At 38.5% G+C, this 6,426-nt stretch overlaps 1 long non-coding RNA gene across 1 annotated transcript; it reads left to right on the top strand.

Annotated features, from left to right (window-relative positions):
- The first annotated feature begins 5,210 nt into the window (after nt 1–5,210).
- On the top strand, nt 5,211–5,946 carry LOC109959533 (uncharacterized). The gene is made up of 3 exons (XR_002274853.1): nt 5,211–5,297; nt 5,431–5,486; nt 5,614–5,946. It is a non-coding gene; the product is annotated as an uncharacterized LOC109959533 (long non-coding RNA).
- Nucleotides 5,947–6,426: the final 480 nt, after the last annotated feature.

Genomic DNA, 6,426 nt, shown 5'->3' with positions numbered 1-6,426 from the left:
ATATTAGTTCCCCCAATTTTCAATTGAAGTTCATTATCTAGTCTACGATTCCTAAATACCATAAATTTAGTTTTATCCAAATTCAGAGATAGTATATTACTGTCACACCATTTCTTTATCTTCTCAAGTTCCAGAAAGTTGCTGTAGGTTTTCACCCGATGCCCATATGGTAGTGTCATCAGCAAATAAAACCACTTTCACTAAATCAGAAACCTTACATATATCATTGATGTATAATATAAATAGTTTAGGTCCCAAAACAGAACCCTGAGGCACTCCACATACAATATCCAGCTCACTCGATTGGTATTCACCCAACTTCACAAATTGACGCCTCTGTGTCAAATAACTTCTAATCCATTTCAGAACCATTCCTCTGATCCCATATTTTTCTAACTTATCCATTAATAACTCATGATTGATTGTGTCAAATGCATTTATTTGTATACTTGATGCTTTATATATATTTTTAGATGCAGTGGCACCGTTGGAACTGGACTTTGTCATGTCGGATTTCAATCATCTAAATCTGGATCTCTTTGGTGCAGAGCTAGGGTGACACCTGCGTCACAGTGTCTGCCAGTGTATGTGTCAAGAAGAGTGGACACAGAGAAGAGGGATTAAACAGGAAATAATCAGGAATGCTCACCCTTGTGAGATTATATACATTACCAAGTTAGCCAATGACCAGGCTAGAACCAGGGCTATGCTGTAGGTCTAAGTGAGCCTTAGAATATGGACAGACTTTGCAAAACTTTTGCATAATCAAAGGATTTCAATGAGTCCTAATAAAGGCATACATGTACAGTAACAAGCCTCCTGAACACTGCTTTGCACCTGACAATAAGAGTCTTAGGGTGCCCTTTTCCTTTACACGTTATATTGTATATCAAATTTTATTTGTATAGCGCCAAATCACAACAAAGGTCATCTCAGGACACTTTACAAAGTAAGGTCTAGACCTTACTGTTATCAATATTATTACATAGGGAAAACCCAACAAATCCCCCTTGAGCAAGCACTTGGCGACAGTGGGGAGGAAAAACTCCCTTTAACGGAAGAAACCTCCGACAGACCCCGGCTCTTGGTGGGCGGCCTTCTGCCTCGACCGGTTGGGGTGAGTGGATAGAGGAGAGACAAAAGAAGAAAAGCAACAAGACACAACAATCAAACACTGGTCAGGTTGATGTGGCTGGTGACTGCTCGTCAGAGATGTAGAGCCCCATCATATATATCATGTATATCTTTTGTATATTATGTTACAGTGTTTAGATTTAGGGAAGAGTTTGTGGGAATGTCTTCTTTACATACTAACACAGTCTATTCTTCCTATAATAAAGTTTGGAAAGTCAACTGCTTCTTCTTTTTTGCTTTGTAAAATGAATCAGCTTAAAAATAGTATTATTTATATGAATATATCCATAATTGCATGGAGTCAAAAGAACTAGCAGTTCTGTGAAGCTGTACTTAACTACTGTCCTAACATCAGCATGTGAACATACTCAATTTTAGCAAATATAATAATGTTCACTATCTTAGTTGAGCATGTTTCCATGCTAGAAATGCTAATTATCACTATACACAAAGTACATTGGAGGCCAATTATTTTTGCACATATCTGGTCCTAAAACTCTGGGTTCAGTATAGAAGGTCAAGGATTTTGAGCTTGTAAAAAAGGTTTTGAATATGTGTAGAAAGGCCTTTTAATTGTATAAACATTTTAAATGTGTAGAAAGCATTTGTACTTGTAAAACGTTTTGAATGTGTGAATAAAAACTGCAAACAAATTGTTACATAAAGACACTGAAAAGAAGTACGTTTTGTGCCCATCTGTGTACATATAGAAAGCAGCACGCACAACTCTGATAATCCAAGCGCAAAGTCAAACTGTCCAATCAGAGGACAGTTGGGTGTCACATGGCTTGTCTCCGCTGCAGATATAGTGGACTATATAATATCGTAGAATGACTGCGGGTATTTCAGATGCACATTCCTATCCAGTTGGTGGCGGTAATGCACCATTTTGTTGTTTACCAGCCACAATAATACGAAGTAGAAGAAGAAGTGGAAGCAGCAGAAGAAGATGGCAACAAATGATGGCGCGGGCTCTTTGCAACACAGGTGAGTGGCAGGGGAAAATCATAGTAAACTTTTTGGTGCAGTGTTTTCTATGTATGCAGCACGCAGGTGTTTATCTGTTATTCTGAGGTAAAGCAGTCGAACAAACAAATAAATAAGAATTCAGAAGGATTGGATGTTAATGTAGAACGTTAGCTAAACTCTCCTAACAAGAAGCCTTTCTAGCTGAAGGTATGCTATGGGTGTGGCCGCTAATTGGTTCCATGTGTGGTTAAGAATCAGTTAGCCTAGAGTTTCAGGGATTTTGCGCTTCCTAAAATCCAATAACCTTAATTTTAGGGCTTAAGTTTTAAATTTTATCTTACTAGGTCTTAAAATTGATCATGCTTAGGTTAAATTGATTGTTTGTAATGTTAATTTGCTAATACTTGTCTAATGTCACATGAACTTTTAAGTTGTGCTTGTGTATTTTGGCAGCAAAGTGGTAGGTTGGTTCCATGTTGTAGTTCCTTTTCTTATCTGTTTATATTTATCAAGCCGTAATTAAACTACAAAATCAGCCTAACTTGGTAGCGGAACATTTGCAAACTTTGCAGCCTGCATTTAGATTGACGTCAAGACAAAGTGTCCCTTGCTAGTCGCCATCATCAATTAAGGTTTTGTTCAACTTCGACTCGGATTCACAACATCGTCAGGTTTTGACAGTGGAAGTAATGTCAGGATTTAATTATCAAAAACACTATCAGTAAGTAACTTCGCTTTAAAGAAAGCTGTTTTATTGACCATGTAGATAATTAATGGAGATATATGACGGTATAGAGCTGCAGGTAATGGAGTCTTGTAATGTTTATTTGAAGAGAGATTAGTGACTGAGGGGGTCCACACACATATGTGAGGTTAATTCACTGACGGTCAGATATTGTGTAGAAAATGTTAAACACCCCGTCAGATGTGCTCTTCAAATGAAGGCAATTTACACTTTCATTGTAAAAAAAAAAAAAAAAAATCGGTTTAGTATACACTCACCTGCCACTTTATTGGTACACCTGTACAGTTGTATGCAGTTCAGTGCATCACTTCTGCCTTAACGTATGTTTAAAGTTTTGCTTTTGGGTTAGTTATCACAAATGTACAAATTCATTTGTTTATTATTGAAGTCACTTAAAGATGGTGTTTTACTGGACTATTCAGGGGTGTTCCTAATATTCTAACCCTCCCATGTATGTAGCTTGGAAAGATGAAAATATCGACACCTCTAAATATAATGTGGTCCAGTACAACAACACCTTGAACTATGACTGCAATAAATGTATAATTGAATTTATACATTTATGACAATTTCACCAAAGATGAAACATTTTGAGCTTCATAAACACAAATGTTAAGACAGAAGCATTGCAATGAAGTGCATACAATTGTACAGGTGTACCTAATAAAGTGGCCGGTGAGTGTATTTTGTGAGATTCTGAGTAGGAATAGGCACTTGGAGGTCAACTCAGTGGAGGAGAAAAAGAAACAAGGGGATTTTCTTTATAGGGGTGAAAAGGGCATCAGGCACGATGCAGGGCAGGTACAGGCTGCTAAAGATTGGCAGATTTAGGAAATCGACTCATAGTTACCCAGAAGATAGACAGCACTAATTGAAGACCAGATCATATGTTGTGATCAGAAACATAAGACACTGTGTATTTTGTGGTGCTTACAATTGCCCTGGAGGATGTTGTCGAAATGGCTTATGAGAAGGAAAAACTCAAATACACAGAGGCAGAGAGGTGTGGCTGGAAAGCTAAGAGCTGCCCAGTAAAGGCTGGCTGGAGGATTTATTGGTAGGTCTATTTTTTCTGCTGCTAGGTGAGTTGGGTATAAAAGGACAGAGCCTAAGGCAAGCAGTTTAAAACCAAGGACAGGTTGCAGCTTTTTCAAATGAAAGGCTCTGGAGGAGAAGAAATGGGGGCAAATATAGGTAAGTGTAAAACTAGTAGAGCAGACTGAATTGTAAGTTCTAACACTATGTGTGTAGCTCGACTTTTGAATTTTGGCAAAGTGGCACAGGAGCATGGGCTTGTTCACAAATGTTTGATCCGTGAGGCCTACTAGCATTACTAAGCTAACATGAGATTAAATGTTTTGTCTGGTTTGTTAGTGATTATCAGGGTAGATACAGTTGGTTGCAAAAAGTAGTAATTTGGCTGTTGTCATGTTTGATGGTGAAACATCATGTTGCTAACAGTCAGCTGTAAGTTATTGGTTGTTATTTGAGGGGTTTGTCAGACTATTGAGCAGATATTGGTGGAGGGTCATGTTGGGTGTGGTTGGGACATTGGAACACAGTGTTGAGCCTTCTCGGTGTTGTGGGCCCAACTCAACAAAACCAGTTGGTGAGAGGGGGCCCGCCTGATGACCCTATAGACTTGCCTTCACTCCTACACCCACACAGAATTTTTATTGACATTGCTGATAGTGCAGTGATTGACTCAATAGGGTTATTACTGGTATGTTTTTTTTTTTTTTCTCAATTTGATTAATTTCATTTGTGGTCCAGTACAGCACCACCTTTAACTATGACCTCATATAATTGAATTTATACATTTGACAATCTCACCAAAACTTTAACATTTTGAGCTTCTTCAACAAATGCTAAGGCAAAAGTGTTGCATTGAAGTGCATACAGATGTACAGGTGGTCATAATGTTATGCCTGATCGGTGTATATACACACCCAGTATTAAGTTCCTATTTATCCCCAGTCCTACCTGTCCTCTTTGTGGCAACCACCTTGTTTTAACAGGACCTAAGGAAGACGTCACATCCAGAACTCAGAGCTACACAAACCAGAGAAGAAGAGATCCCAAAACTTCATGGGCTCACACTGTAGATCAGTAATATAGCTGATCTTGACAACCATTCAGATGGTGACTAATACTATGTTATTCAGAACATTAAATATGTTCTGTTAAACAAGTGCTTATTGTTGTGGATAGTTTTTTTAAAAGTTCCTCCAGTTTAGTATTGCTTAAATCTATGAACTTTCATGACAGGGGTGCTTTACAACTGCAGATTAAATTATTGCTAAACATTTGTATAATGTTTGAATATGAGGGCAAACAGTAAATGGCAATTAACCAATGTTCTGTTTGATGGTAATGAACCTGTCTGACCACCAGAGGGACAAAATCAAGTCTTGCCTTTTCCTGGAATTTTTCATGAATAATTGCCCAGGTACAAATACTGTGCCCCTCTAAAGAGAGGCTAAAAGACTTTATGAAGCAAGCCTGTAAAACTATAACATGATGGGGTGAAATTAACAAGGATGTCATGCGTTAAATTCTGTCTTTTGCCATTCCACCTTTAGGCAGTCCTCAAACAGATGATCTGGCTGTGGAATGACACCAATCATCCATACAGACGGTAAGCCTCCAGAATGTTAGTTGGATTCTTGACAGAATCAATTGAGACAGGCAAGTTTGTTGTTTGACTGTTTATTAATGAAATCAAATGAGGTCTAAAAAAAAAGTAAACCTTCATTCTTTTGCAGTCACTCCAAACCAGCCACCTGCCAGACATTGGGGAAAGATGGAAAATCCCTATACCAGCAGAGTCAGTTTTTAGGGTAGTGTACCTTCCACCAGTGCTGAGCCGTCAGGGCCAGCGAGGCCTTCTCTGCTGGCCTAAACACTATTGGAAGCACTGACCTACATTTACAGCTTATTCTAATATTTGTTCCATGAAATTGTATTAATTTATTCCTAACAGTCTATTCTCTTCATTTCGTAGCGTTTCTCTTGCCTGCACTTCTTCCAATACGTGTATGTGGATGTTAGATTTTTTGGTCCAATCAGATTTCAGCCTCTATGTGTTGCCATGTCAATCTAATCTGCCCAGGGCCTTCAGAATCAGAAGTGCTGGCCCATGTAACTTAAACTATGTTAGCAATGGGACTGTTTCTTTAACCAATCAGATTTCAAATTCGCCTCACAGGGCCAGCTAGCTGACCCACAATGATGTCAGCATTTTTCTGTCCTCTGATTGGTTGGTCAGAGCAAAACTGTTGCAGCCAAGTTTGACTAGCAAAACAAGTCTGTAGTGATCTGCACACATTAATACATTTGAGTTAGAATTTTTTTACGCCCACAATGGCTGAGAAATTGACTTTGTCTCGGACATACTTAAAAATCAATTTTCACTCAACTCGCAGCCTTGGCCTCCATGGCTATAGAAAAGGACTTACTGATGGAAGTGAAACGCAGAGATCACCTCTGACAGTCATTGAAGTCCTCCTGAGCAAAGAAAGGAGGATGGATTTTGTCAATAAATAAATAGCATCTCTGGTGTGTATGATGTATTTAAA

The sequence above is a fragment of the Monopterus albus genome, unplaced genomic scaffold (assembly GCF_001952655.1).
Source record: "Monopterus albus unplaced genomic scaffold, M_albus_1.0 scaffold39.1, whole genome shotgun sequence".
Classification (NCBI taxonomy): Eukaryota; Metazoa; Chordata; class Actinopteri; order Synbranchiformes; family Synbranchidae; genus Monopterus; species Monopterus albus.
The sequence above is the reverse complement of the archived record's forward strand: the minus strand, read 5'-3'. Positions and strand labels throughout refer to the sequence as shown.